This window comes from Chinchilla lanigera, unplaced genomic scaffold (assembly GCF_000276665.1).
Source record: "Chinchilla lanigera isolate Chin_1 unplaced genomic scaffold, ChiLan1.0 scaffold00076, whole genome shotgun sequence".
NCBI classification, from domain to species: Eukaryota; Metazoa; Chordata; class Mammalia; order Rodentia; family Chinchillidae; genus Chinchilla; species Chinchilla lanigera.
In genome coordinates, this window is record NW_004955477.1 from 5,749,341 (window position 1) to 5,764,280 (window position 14,940).

A 14,940-nucleotide genomic window follows, 5' to 3' on the forward strand; every position below is an offset into this window, starting at 1 on the left:
ATTAAAAACCATTGAATTCCCTACTTTAGAAGGGTGGATTTCATGGTGTGTAAATTATATCTTAATAAGACTATTTAAGTAAAAGAACATGAGAGCTAAATCAATGGCCAGGCTAGATAAGGATGATACTGGGTAAGTTGGGGGTGAGGAACTCTCCCCAGCTAGGCTTCAAAAGGCCACCTTTAAGGAAGATGAACCGAGGGGGCTGTTTCAGGGTGAAGCAAACTGTACATGCTATGTTAGGAGCAGCAGACTGTTGAAGGGTCCTGGAGGATGGACACCAAAGCACTTTGGGGCTAGGCCCGTGATCACACTCCACCACCAACTGACAACTAGAGATCATAGCAGAGTTTGGGTAGGACACTGTTGAAAGCTGATGATTACAGCAAGAAGAAGTTACTGTCAAGATAAAAAATTTCCCCAGATGATTCTGAACAATGAAGCAAAAGTGAGCATATGCAACCAGTGCTGTTCATAAAGAAATAGCTGCAATCAACAACCTAAGTACCTACCAACCAAAAAACTAACGTTTTTTTCTTCTTTCCTTTTCAGACGATAGTCCTTGTTTTTCCTTGGTGAGTACAAAACTTCAAAAAAATTTTTTCTGCTGCGTAGTTAAATGGCTAAAAAAAATGCATGCGGGCTGTCATTGTTAGAAAAGGCTTATCTTCTTAAGAAAAAAGGCCATATGGTCAGCAGGTGACATTTGGATTTTATACTTCAACCTGTACGAGCAGGCTCATATCACCTTTTTGTTACATTTTTTAAAAAATTTGGCTCCTCAGTATCCTGAAACATATTATTGAGAACACAATTTCCACATGTTTTCCTTTCTCTGATTTGTTGCTAGTTTTAAAAGGGTCTTGCCTTATCTCAGTGACACACATTGGGCACCTATTAGGGCACGTGGTGGCATGTAATTGCTCAGATGGCGATTGCTTCTTAAATTGATTGGCTGGGCAAAAAACTATTGAAAAAGTGCTTTCCTGGATTACCCTCTTAGTAAAAGCCAGTTGGTGTCACATATTTAATGCATTTTGGAGTCCAGGCAACAACAAAATTCCATGGTTTTGATATCCTTAGAAAAAGAAAACTTTAAACACCATAACTGCCTTGTGATCTACTTAATCCATTTAATGCTTTAAGTTTCCTAGAGAAATCAAGGGAAGGAAATCTGAGAGCTTCTGAAGTGGTTATAGCCTGTGTGCAGGTGATGCATGAAACACTCTGCATGTTCTCTGCCTTTAGCACCGTGGTGCTGGCAACTAAGTTTTACTACCTAATTTTATAACCTTGTTTGAAACACTTTATATGTGTTCCAGAATTCTTTTTAAGGTCATTGGATCAGTTCTTTTGCCCTGGTTGGCACTTTCTTTTAGATAGGGACCTTTAGCAGCGCTATTCCATCTGGGCACAAATGTTTATGCTTGTTCCTGGTGTGACAGAAGGCATTTGGGTTGCATGGCTGTTTTGCCATAAGGAATGTGAAATGTAATCAACAATTTATCAAGCTAAAGAAGAAGGAAGACTATTTGCTACCTACCAAACCAATTTTGCTAGCTATATTCTGTGTTGGAAGTCAAATATTCTGAGTGGCTACTTGGGTACATGTCAGTGGTGAGATTAAAGAGGAGGATTATTAAAGGAATAATATTTTTGGGATATAGAATTAATTGCACGAAGTCTGCAATTCTTTATTGCCTCTGAATTCTAAGGAGAAGTGTTACCTCGTTTATATTGGCTCAAAAACAAACTAAATATGATGCCATTCAAAAGAAGTAAGTCCAAATAATTTATGAATATACTTACCATGTTGAAATAAAATGAGGGTCAGACTCCACAGAGTAATCTCTTTCTAAAACATGGGAGGTGGACTCTGGTTTGTTTCAAACATGTGACCCCTGCACCCCTTGACTCTCCATTCAGTGCTGGCTCCTCTACAATCATCTTGCCTTCTGCCCATCCTAGGATTTCCCAGCCTCTTGGCCAATTCACCTTCAGCCAGTCAATTAGTCAGTAGTTATCCAGCTGAATGATCCTGTGACAGGTGTTTGCTGGGCTTTTCCAGCTGCACCAACACAGTCTCAAACCCAGCAAGAGATTCAGAAGTCAGTACCTGTCCAGAGGTGATGAGCTTTTTGCCCAGGAGCTGACTACTTGTACCTCTTTATTTGCACCCTGGTGTATGATAGCCAAAGAGCCCGCCCTCCAGCACTTCCCCTCCTCCAGGCCCCATTTGCACCTCCATTTCAGGTCTCCTTTGGGAAACTACTGAGTTCCTGGGTTAAAAGTGCGTATAATTTCAAAAATCTTTTTTGACATTTGAAGCACAGACCTCCTATCCATGTTCTCTTACCCACTACCCTCATTTGTAATCTTCCCATCTGCTACCAAGATACATTACCGGGTTAACCTTTTTAGCCTGTTGCATTTCCATTGCTGAATATTTGAGACTTAGTTTAGAGCCTCAGGATTTCAACTGATAGAAGTAAATTTACTTCTAAATTGTGGGATTAGAAACTTGCTTTCGAGTCAGAAATAAGTACAGGTCCACCTTAGGCAGGGCAGGCAAACTCCCTGAGGTTGGAGATTGTCACAAACCACCATGCACAACCAGCAAACTGGCTTCAGAAGAGCCCAGTAGACCCTTGCTGAATGGACACGTTGACCCAAAGGATCCCCTCTTTATCCTCTCCCTACCTCTTCCTAGGCTAATTGTGAATTTAAGTGAGATACCCCAAGGTAAGCACTTAGTAAATGCCAGCTATTATCATCACAGTTATTCTTTCTATTAACATCATTACAGAATTAAGGCAACTGTTTCCAACTTTTAAAGAAAGCATTTAACTGGGTTGCAATGTATGTATTAATACTGTAGCAGCAATAATCCCTTTACTAGCGATAATCCCTGATTTTTCATTAAAAAAAAATCTTTCTATGTTAATATTTGACTTTCAGAAAAAGGAGTCAATATTTTTCTCTGTTGAATTGGATTTCAAAGAATCCTTTTAGCAGAGCCTCCCTTTCCTAGGTTTTCTTTTTCTTAAGCAATAGACTTGTGGAAGTAATACCATAGTCCATGTCAGTGACCAAAGGTGACTCAATTCCTTCAACGGGAGAATGCTTGCAACTCAGTGGGTTTCAGTGGCTTAGTATCTAATGCAATGGAATTTAAGAATTAAGAATTCATGGATAACACATAATTAAGGCTTTAATATTTTCTCCAGACTCTTTAAAGTCTTATATTTTTGTACCACAGGGTATCCACTACTAAGTAAAATTAAATGATACTGTAACTTGACTATTTTACTTTGGTTCATGGAAATACCAAAGGAATAAAAGACAACTGAATTAAAGTGCTCATATTAAGTAAAGAGAATTTTAATTTTAAAATGTACTTAGGATAGTCATTCACTAGCTTGCTGTTCTCTAATGATTTATGCCTCTTCCTGCACATGTGAGTTTTCCCCACCAAGTCATGTTTTCTTAGTATTGTATGATTGGGCACTGTGACAAAAAAAAATTGTACTTTTCTTTAATAAAGTTTCCTGTGGCCAGTCTATATTGTAATAGGGCAAGTAAGTACCTGAGCTGGCTTTCAGGCATAGCAGCTAGAGTGACTGGTTTTAATTGGCAGAACGGAAACTCTCTCCTGTGCTTGCCTCTAGACTACAGACAGATATGGGAAAGCTGATGAAAATGTTCTAGGGAATGGGTCCCCCATTTCCCTGCTTTGTTTGCCCTTGAGATTTCTGTTAGTGCCCAGAAAGCCTCTCCTACAACAGTGCTTCTCCCAATAATGAGTGGTCTCTCCCCCTACAGCCTGCAACTGGAAGCTGGTGACAGGTGGGATTAGAATTCCCACAAATTAATCCCTCAATAGTTTCCATTGCCCAACCCCCACTAAAGACTCGGAGATCTTCCAAGAAGTGCCTGAAGAGAATCTACTAGGTAATCCTTTGTCATGGAGCACACTAATTAGTCACCATTTCCACTTAGAGGAAACTCAGGAACTTAGGAAAAACAGGAACACAGCTTTCCCATATAAACTCGCTCCTCCCCAAGCTTGCAGCAGACCCAGTTCAGAGCTGGAATTCTTCTGGAAATCCTTTTTCAGCCAACAGGGAAACATGGATTCTCCAAGGCCAGGATGTCTCCCTGCTATCATCCCAGTAGAACAAGAGGTAAAGGGGGATGCACAGGGGAGCTTTTCCTGTCACTTTGGATTTATATTGTGCTTGCTTGTATTTTAATGCAATGGAATTACATTAAACTATAAGGGATGAAAATTAGATTAAAGACTATTATCAAGAAGTCTTCGTTAAATGAAAATTTGGCAAGTGCCTCAGTTAACTTTATCCAACTCTGTACAGGAAATCTGGGTTTATGTTTCAGGAAGCCATTTCTAATCCAGCACAGCTCAGTCAATAGTGCATTGGGGATGGCAGAGAGGATGTCTGTTTGGGCCTCCAGGGTTGTCTGATGGCCCCGAATCAAAGGTGAGATTGACCTTTCTAGCAAAACAACCCCTTACTATTGTGAAGGCCCTGGGATGGCTGACTCATGAAAATCCACCCGTTGTAAGTTGGATATTTCCTACTTTAATAAGCACAGCCACCCTCTTGATTTTCTTTTACAATTGGATTTGGGGAGTGGCATTTTAGTTAAAAGTGGCATATTGGTACAGTGTGAGGTATCTGGAGCAGGAGAGTGAGCAGGTCTACAAGGAACTTGTCTTGGATGCACAAGGCCAGGCTAGCATGCTGTGTAAGCTTTCCCATCTGTGGCACTCACTTTGTAGAGACAGATGGCCTTGGCAGCTGCAGACCAGCACCAACTGCCTGAGGGGTGGCATCATTCACATTGGAGGAAAGAAAACAAGACATTTATAGGTCCTTTTGGGTGTCTGAGCTACAGGATGATGTCTCAGATCCACTGGGCCACTGCGTCAAGGAATAAGGTCAAGTGCCAAATGCAAGGACAGGGACCAATCTCCCTGAGACGGGAACTCACCCTCAACAGCAAGCATGTCCACAGAGTGGTGTCCCAAGTGAATGGGGACATGAAGCAACAGGAGATTAAATGCCATCTCCTTAACACTGCCAATCTGAAGTGACTTCTTAAAATTTATTATGAGGTGGAGTTCAGTATAAAGTATTTAAAATGTTAGGGACAGAAGGATCTCTATGGAATTGCTGAACAAAAAGGTATCACATAATAGATTCTCTAAACAGCTTTTCTTCTTGTTAAATAGAAATATACATAAGCAAATAACAAAAATTGGATTTGTGGTATTTCTGATGAGGATTGATTGAATTTCACCAATTTTTGAAAAATGTTGATGATATATAACTCATTCCAAACAACTCTACCAAGATTGATCTATTATCAGAAGTGGATTAGATAGGGGGTTGGGGCTGGGGATTTAGCTCAGCGGCAAAAGCACCTGCCTGGCAAGCGCAAGGTCATGAGTTCAGTTCCCGGTACCGGAGAAAAACCAAAAAAAAAAAAAAAAGTGGATTAGATTGAATATTCAAAGTGAGTGAGTGTTTGTGTGTGTGTATGTGTGTGTATTAAAGCTACTTTGTTGCTGCTGATGAATTTTTTAGAAATGTCATGAATAGAAATTATTATTGGGAAAACCAGGACTTGATTTATTTCCTAGTTTTCCAGATCATTTAAATTCCTTGTGCTTAAAACATAAATTGTATATACAATAAAGCACATGCATATGGAGCACTTTACAGTTTGCAAAGTGTGCTCAAATTCATTATCTCATTTGGGCCTTGTAAAAACCTGGAGTTAATAATCCAGGTGTGTCTGGTCACCTCTACCTGACAAATCAGAAAACAGAGATATAGGCAGGCAGAAGAAGCAAAGTGACAGGAGAGGAGGGTAGTTTAATATATATATATATATATATACATACATATATATATTCATGTATATATGTGTAAATGTATATGTAGATATATCTAACACTTAGAGATGAAATGTACATGATCTCTGATAGCAGATCAATCTTGGAAAGTTGTCTGAAACTCATTAGGTGCAATCATCAACAAACCTCCAGTGTTCCTTCCAACTTGACCCCTGTCCCTTTCAAAGTTGACCACCAGTCATCTCCTCCAACCACCACCAAAGATGAGGCTCAGGCATGCCGCAACTAAAAAAAAATAAATCAGTACGAAAAAAACCTCTCACTGTTATGAGAGCAATAGAGAGTATTAATGTACAAGCACATATCCTGTGGATTCTCAAATAGCTTGCAGGTAGATAATTATATTTTGGGACAACTTCACGATGATTTGCATTGATCTTGGCCGGGGTTCCCAACTGTTTCCACATGTTATTGGCTGACCAAATTTAGTTTTCTGACCTCTTTCCACATACTTGCCAGATTTCCTTCCAGCAAGGCGGTGGTTTGTCCATCCCCTCACCCAGCATTTATCAGGGGTCTCCCACAGGCTCATAATTGTGTAAGGTCTTGAGAAATGAAATGGTAGATGCTAGTTCTGATTTAAGGAAATATGGAGTGGAAGGCTAATATTCAAATCCAGTATAAATGTGTGTTTTACACAGGAGCTTAAAAAAGGCTTGGATAGGAATATTCTGATTCTAGAAAGCTGAATGACTTAGAGTTGTCAATTCCTCACTCTGAGTCACTCCTTTGTCTAAAAATAAAGGGCTGGGTGTGAATTTTTAAAGGTCTCTTTAAAACGCAAAATTCTATGATGTATGGTGATGCTTATCTGGATTTGGAGTTAATGACAGAAATCCCCATAAAGCAGTGACTGCTGTGTATCAACCAGGCCTGCTGACAGTGGTGTTCACCCCTTCCCTTCCTGGATAAGGTTGTACATATTTGATCATCTTCGATTGACAATCAGCAGCTGCCCTGTGCCATTTCCTTTCCCTGCCCCCTCATCCGCATTTGCTCTCTCGCTGCTTCCCAAAACAAGCAAGAGCATTTGGAAGAGAGTTTTATTAATGGAAAAATGTATTTGAAAAACAGTCATTTTCTTTCCATAGTGTTGCTTATTTGCAGGAAGTAAACGCTGTAAATCCATGGATTTTGATTTTAAACATCAAATACAAACATTAGTTAACAAAACAAAGGTAGTTTCCTCACTGTTCTGAGATCCATTCCGGCAAATAGTTCTGGGATAGAAGCCACATACATGATGGTTTATTTTAGTTGCAGGTGTGGTTCACTTGAAGGCCAATTAGTCTGTTTGGAAACCATGGACATCCCGAGGACTTCCCTGCCCCCTCTTGGGGGAGTTCTCAGTAGGAGTCAGATTGGAAACTGTACGTTGCTGGGATAAAGTTAGAGGTCCCAAATGCACACCACTGGAGCAAGATCACATTCAGAAGAATCACAATTTTCCAAACCTATTTTTGGCTTCTTTCCAATTTGAAGCCAGCACTGACATTCTGTTATACTGTTTCCTGTTGTGGGCGGATTGATTTAATTTTTAATGACTGATTCACTGCCCATGGCTGTGTGTTTTCCTCCTGTTGAGCTGAGAATTAAGTCATGTTTCCTTTAAAACATTATTTTTTATATAAACTGAGTAATGTGGCGCTCAGCGTTGGAAACAAAGGGACATAGTCATATCCCTTACGAGGTGGTATTTAACCTGTCACAAGGTTCCTAGGAAATGGCAATCATGTGACAGCAATATTCTCTAAAGAGGAGATGATCTCCTATACTCCAAGTGGTCTTTGTCTTAGTAGCTAGGCTCTGGCAGCCCCTTCTGGTCCATGAGAATTATAAATAAAACCATCTAAAAGTGTCCACAGGCAGCAGCAGGGAAGGTAAAAATCACAGGAGAAACCAAAAAGGAAGACTGGAGGGTAACAGGACTATTTATGGAGTCAGTCATGACGAAATAAGAGCTGAAGGAGCAGAAGCCAGGCTGTCGAGGGCAGGAGCCCAGGATTCTAAGCTAGCTCACTGCATGGCTGTCATCAAGTCATCAGCTTCTAGGATGTCAGTCTCCTCAGCTGCCCTAGAGACTCCTCTGCAAGGGTCTGGAATTCTCTCCAAGCCAGGGCCCTGGAGGAAATAGAAAAGTTCTAGCACAAAATTAATTGCTCAAAAAATATAGTCTAAGCTAGAAGTGAGGATACTAAAAAATACAAAGGATGGCAATTAGGTGTTGCTCTCTCTTGAGATGATCTGCTGTTTTGTGTTTTGGTTTTTTTCTTGATGCCAGGGGTGGAATCCAGGCCCTAATGCATGCTAGGCAAGTGTTTACCCCTGAGCCACATCCCCAGATCCAAAACAATCTGCTCTTGTCAGTCCTGGGCTCTGAGCTTGCTGTTGCTGAGCATCCGTGCAGAGGGAACACCTTGCACAAGGATGGCTGCTTACCAGCTGTCCCAGGTAAATGGAACTCAAGTACCAGCAGCCAGGAGCTCCAGCAGCCAGACAACAGGCCTGGAGCAGCAACCTCCATTGCCCCCTGTACTGACGGGCCCTCATCAGAGATCCCAGTGCTGTGTTGTCAGATAACCAAATGCTGAATCAGAAACCTAAATACCAAGTCAGAAACCCAAATACCTTCTCCAGGAACCTGGGTACCATGTCTGCAACCCAAATATTGCATCAGAAATCCAAATTTCTGATCACAAATTCAAGTACTGTATAACCAATCAGGATACTTTTTTTTTTGAGGCAGGATCGCACTATGCAGTTTAGGCTGGCCTTGAGCTCACTTTGTAGCCCAGGCTGACCTCAGACTCACAACAATCCTCCTGCCTCAGCCTCCCAAGTGCTGGGATTACAGGCGTGAACCACCACGCCCAGCTCTTGGGTACCTCTTTAAAAACCAAATATCTGGACAAGAAACCAAGTACTACAGCTAAGCATTTGTAAAAATATTGAAATAAGAATTGTCTTTATTATTTTAAAGAGAAAAGGATAGAAACAAAATAACAAAAATAAAACAGCACAAAAACAATAAAAACTATACAGAATTTCAAAACAAGATGATAGAAAATTAACAATGGTTGTTGTATTATGTATTATTATCTTCAAAATAGTTGCTCAGATTACTAGATATAGGTATGCAAGATCAATCAAACAAGTAAATATTAACTATTCCTTTCAATAAACCAATAGAAATTAGGAGTACAATTATCATAACTATCTTGTGTGTATATATATTTTTTCCCTTCCGTCCTTCTTTTCTCCTTTCCCTCATCCTAGTTAGTCATTCCTTTTGAGCAGTTTCTTTCCTTTCACAATATCTATTGTACCTTTCAGATTTTATTTACTTTCAGGTTCTTACACTAGGGAGACAATATGATGTTTACCCATGTGAGTCTGATTTATTTCACTTAGGAGAATTGTCTCTAGTTGCAACCATTTATCTATAAAAACCTTGAGTTTATCTTTTTTATAGGTGAGTAATACTCCGTTGTTTAAAAATACTACATCTTTTTTATCCATTCCTCAGCTGATGGGCATTTGGGTTGTTTCCAAGGTTTTGCTATGAAAATTGTGCTGCTATAAACATGGGTGTACACGTATTACTGTGTTATGATGTTTCTAATTCTTCTGGGGAAATACCCAGAAGGGGAATAGCTGGGTTAGATGAGACCTCTGACCCTAATTATTTGAGGAATCTCCAGATTGATTCCCAAAGTGGTTGCACCAGTCTACACTCCCACTAAGAGTGGAGAAGGGTTCCTTTTACCCCACAACTGCAGCAACAACCTCCATTGCCCTCTGTACTGATGGGCCCTCATCAGAGATCCCAGTGCTGTGCTGTCAGATAACTAAATACTGAATACAGCCCTCCCAGCATTTGTTGTTGGTTGATTTCTTGATGATAGCCATTCTTACTGGGGTGAGATGAAATCTCAGAGTTGTTTTAATTTGCATCTCTCAAATGATCAATAATGTTAAACATTTTTTCATGCATTTATTTGCCACTTGTATTCCTTCATCTGAGAAGTATGTATTCATCTCAGATGTGCATTTTTTTATTGGGTCTTTGAATTTGGGAGGGTCTGATTTTTTCCAGTTCTTTATATATTCTAGATATAAGCCCTTTGTCAGAGGGACAGTTAAGTAAAATGCTTTCCCACTTTGAGGGCTGTCTTTTCATGCTATTGGTGATTTCTTTTGAAGCACAAAAGCTTTTTAATAAGAAGAGATCCCAGCTGTTGATTCTTTGAAGTGTTTCCCATGCAGTTTGGGTTTTCTTCATGAAGTCTGTCCCTACCCCTATGTCTTCAAGACTTCAACCTACTTTCCTTTCCAGTAGATTTAGTGTTTTTGTTTTAATATTTAGATCTTTGACCCATTTTAACTTTAGCTTAGTGCATGATGATAGACATTTAATCTTTTGCATATAGACAGCTAATTTTTCCAGCATCCTTTATTAAAGAGGCTACCTTTCTTCCAGTGAACAAATTTGGCCTCTTTGTCAAAGATAAGGTGGCTGAGTGTGTTTGTAGTTATGTCCACATCTTCTAATCTGTTCCATTGGTCCTGAGGTCTGTTTTTTTTTTTTGCTAGTTTCATGTTGATTTTATCACAATAGCTTTGTTGTATAATTTCAAGCCAGGGATTGTGATGCCTCCTGACTTGTCTTTGTTGCCTAGGAATGCCTTTGCTATTCTAGGTCTCTTCTGGTTCTAGATGAATTTTAGGAACATTTTCTGTAGTTCTGTGAGGTATGCTAATGGTATTTTGATTGGCACTGCATTAAATCTGTACAACAATTTTGGAAGTATGGCCATTTCCACTATGTTAGTTCTTCCTATCCATAAGCAAGGATATCTTTCCATTTTCTAATATCCTCTTTGATCTCTTTTTTCAGAGTACTGTAATTTTCACTCTGTAGATCTTTTACCTCCTTTGTCAGGTTGATTCCTAAGTATTTCATTTTTTGTATGCTATTGTGAATCGTGTGGTTTTCTTAATTTTTCTCTCAATCAGTTTATTGTTTGTGTACAAGAATGCCATTGATTTTTGTATGCATTGACTTTGTATCCAGCCGTACAATTGAATTTGGTTATTGACCAAATTAGGAGTCTTTTGGTGGAGTTTTTCAGGTCTTTTATGCAGAGTAGCATGTCATTCACTAATAATGATAATTTAACTTCTTCCTTTCCTATCCTTATACCTCTTATTTCTCTCTCTTCTCTAATTGCTCTGGCTAATGTTTCCAGAACTATGTTGAAAAGGAGTGGTGATAGTAGACATTTTTGTCTTGCTCCTGATTCTAGAATGAAGGCTTTCAGTTTTTGTCCATTTAGTACGATGTTGGCCATTGGTTTATCGTGGATGGCTTTTATCAGTTTGAGATAAAGACTATGCATCCCAATTTTCTGTAGGGTTTTTATCTAAATTAGTACTGAGCTTTATCAAATGCTTTTTCTGCATCTATTGAGGTGATCATGTGATTTTTGTGTCTGGCTCTGTCAATATGGTATAGTACATTTATTGATTTGTGTATCTTGGACCATCCCTGCATTTCTGGGATAAACCTCAACTGGTCATGATGTATAATCTTGATAATTTGTTGAATTCTGTGTCAGTGTCTTACTGAGGATTTTTACATCTATATTCATTAGGGAGATCGGCCTATAGTTGTCTTTTCTGGTTGAGTCTTTTTCTGGCTTAGGTATCAGGATAATACTTGCCTCCCAGAAAGAGTTAGGGAGTATTGCTTGCCTTTCAAATTCATTAAAGAGTTTGAAGAGTATTGGCATTAGATCTTCTCTAAATTTCTTATAGAATTCAGCAATGACTCTATCAGGACCTGGGCTTTTCTTTGTTGGTAAGTTTTTAATTACATTTTCAATCTCATTAATTGGGATTGGCTTATTGGGAATTTTTATATCTTCTTGATTCAGTTTTGGTAATTCATACATGTCTAGGAATCTGTTCATTTCTTCTGTTTTCCATCCTATGAGAGTAGAGATTTTTGAAGAAAGTATTGATTATCTTCTGAATTTCCATAGGATCTGTAGTGATGTCACCCTTATCCTTCCACAACACATGAATTTGAGTCTTTTCTTTCCTTTTTTTGGTAAGTTTGGCTATGGGTTTATCAATTTTATTTATTTTTTCAAAGAACCAACTCTTTGATTCATTAATTCTTTGTATTGTTTTCTTGGTTTCCATTGTGTTAATTTCTGCTCTGATCTTTATAATTTCCTCCCTTATATAGTCTTTAGGTTTGTTTTGCACTTCTTTTTCTAGAAGCTTGAGATGGAACATTAGGTTATTTATTTGTGCTCATTCTGTTTTCCTGATGTGAGAATTGATTGTCATAAATTTCTCTCTTAGGATTGCCTTTATTGTGTGCCATAGGTCCCAGTATGTTGTATCTACATTCTCATTTAGTTGTAGATATTGACTAATTTCTTCCTTTATTTTATCTGTGACTCATTGATTGTTTAGAAGAGTATTATTTAATTTCCATGTGTTTATGGAGTTTTTGTGGTTTCTTTTGCCATTAATTTGTAATTTCATTGTGCTATGGTCAGATAATTTGTATGGGATAATTTCAATTCCTTTGCATTTACTTAAGTATGTTCTGTGGGCTAGTATATGGTATATTTTAGAGAACATTCCATGTGCAGCTGAGAAGAATGTGTATTCTGATGATGTTGGGTGGAACAGTCTGAAAACATCTACTAAGTCCATTTGTTCACTGGTTTGGTTCAGTTCTGATATTTCTTTGCTGATTTTTTGTCTAGTTGATCTATCTTTTTGTGACATTGGGTTATTGAGATCTCCAATTACAGTTGTGTTATTGCTTGTTTGATTTTTCATGTCTATTAATAATTGTCCTATATAGTTGGGTGTTCCTGTACTTGGTACACACTTATGATTGTTATTTCTTCCTCTTGAAGTTTTCTCCTAATATTTTCACAAATATTTAGTGGACTTCTGTACCACTTTTGATTATTCTTGGTTTGAAGTTGACATTATCTGCATAATACCTCTGCTTTTTTCTGGGTTCCTGTTGCATGGAAGATTGTTTTCCATCCTTTGATTTTCAGTGTATGAATTTCTTTTTGCATTAAGTTTGTTCTTTTCTTTTCTTTTTTTTTGGCCAAAATATGCTGACTTGACCCCTTTCTGAGCTTAAAGATAAAAATTTTACTACTTTATTTTAGCTGGGTTGTAACTCACTTTATGACAGTGTCTGCTGTTACATATAGTATTATTCTAGGAAATTTGGAAAATTTTGAAATGCTACTAGCTATAGAACTTAGTGGCTTGATTGAATAAAAGCAAAATAATTTCATATTTTTGAATATAAAGAACTCTGAAATTTTTAATTCAGATTCTGTGAAAGATAGACAACCATTGCCAAGAAATGTTATTGACCCAGGCATTGCTCCTCTAAGGCTCTTAAATCCACAGTAAATGATTTTCTTCAAGGACATGGCTAAAAGAGAATGAAATACTAATCTTAAGATGTGAAAAGTCAAACTCACAGAAGGGCCTACTGATACAGAGCTATCAGTTCAGCTGTAAAAAATGCATACTTCATTCTGGGAGTCTGAGGCAGGACACATAAGTTTGAGCCTGGTCTGGACAATGTAGCAACTCAGTGAGGCCCTGCCTCAGAATAAAAAAAATGTTTTAAAGGGCTGCGGATGTAGCACAGTGGAAGGCCCTGGGGTCAATTCCTAGTACTGCATAAGAAACAAGCGAACAAGCAAGAAGAAGGAGAGGGAGAGGGAGAGGGAGAGGGAGAGGGAGAGGAAGAGGGAGAGGACAGGAGAGGATGAGAGAGGAGAAGTGGGGGAGAGGGAGAGAGAGAGAAAGAGAGAGAGAGAAAAAGAAAGAAAGAAAGAAAAAGAAAGAAAGAAAGAAACAAACAAACAAACAAGCAAACAAACAAACAAACTTGAAACTGCTTGGTCGGATCATTACAGAGGGATAGAGAACAGTAGATTTGCACTTCATGCCTGTCCGTGACATGGGATAGAGGACCCAGTCTCAGCTCCCAGAGGAAAACAAATGAATCTGCAAAAGAACTCATTGTCTTTACATCCCCAGGGCTTTCCCAGCACCTAGAGGGTCTGAGGAACCTAAGAATAAGTGATTGGATGACTGGACTGGCATGGGGGGGTGTGATCTCTGAGGCACCCTAGGCACCCTAGGCAGTACTTAGCACTAACAGGGCTGACTGCAAGAATTTCAGGGTCACTTGTTCAAAAAGCAGGAGGAGAAAGCTTTTGTTTTGCTTCTGTGCTTCCCCCCTGGACCTGTCATAGCAGTATTTATTTTGTTTCATTTTATCTCCTATTTAATGTCACGCTCCTTCAGGCATGGGAATTCTCTCTGGCCCTGGGTTCTGCAAGTGGAAAGAGCACAGCCAGCCCCCACCTTCCTGTGCCTGGCCCCAGAGTGCTGCATGGATGGGCAGGGGCCAGTGGAGGTGCTGGTGAGGGCCTGAAAGCTGCCAGTCAGGAACGTGTCCTGGGGCTATGGCAGAAGGCAGATGAGGTGTGATCAAGGCCCCAAGCCATGGGTACACGCCCCACTGCCTCATTTTTATTGGCAAATGCAAATTCAAAGATAAAAGTATTATGAGGAATTTCAAGCCAGTGGTTCAGAGCATGAAGCCTGGAGTGTTGAGCTTTACTGGCAATAGCGGCAGCTAGGTGCAGGGCTGAAGGCAACCCTGGACATGCAAAGGAGCTCTGTGCTGATGTACTCACCTGTGGACAGGTGCAGGAAGACCCTCTTTTCCACAGGAACATAATTTTATTTATAGCCAGAGCTCCAATTCTCCAAGGTTACCTTATCATTGTCTGGTAAGCTCTTCCCTGCCCACCCTACCTAATGCTCCCTACCTGTTGCCAGCCCCAGCTACTTCCTGCCACCCTGTCTTACTGTCTTGATATTTCTGTGGAAACATATACCACTGTCTAGACTGTTGTGTTTATCATTCT

The 14,940-nt window shown here is 39.4% G+C and overlaps 1 protein-coding gene across 6 annotated transcripts in view; it reads left to right on the forward strand.

The window, feature by feature from the left end:
- Positions 1–14,940, forward strand: part of Ptpre (protein tyrosine phosphatase, receptor type, E) — a 149,329-nt gene that overhangs the window by 60,405 nt on the left and 73,984 nt on the right. For 4 of the 6 annotated variants that reach the window (XM_005402014.2, XM_013503076.1, XM_013503077.1 and 1 more), the window contains exon 1: positions 4,071–4,184. The exons of 1 other annotated variant lie outside the window; for it this stretch is intronic. The gene's annotated coding sequence lies outside the window, so the exon portion shown is untranslated. Of the gene's footprint in view, positions 1–552; positions 576–4,070; positions 4,185–14,940 lie in introns of those variants that run through there. One more of the 6 variants, XM_013503075.1, reaches the window with a different exon arrangement.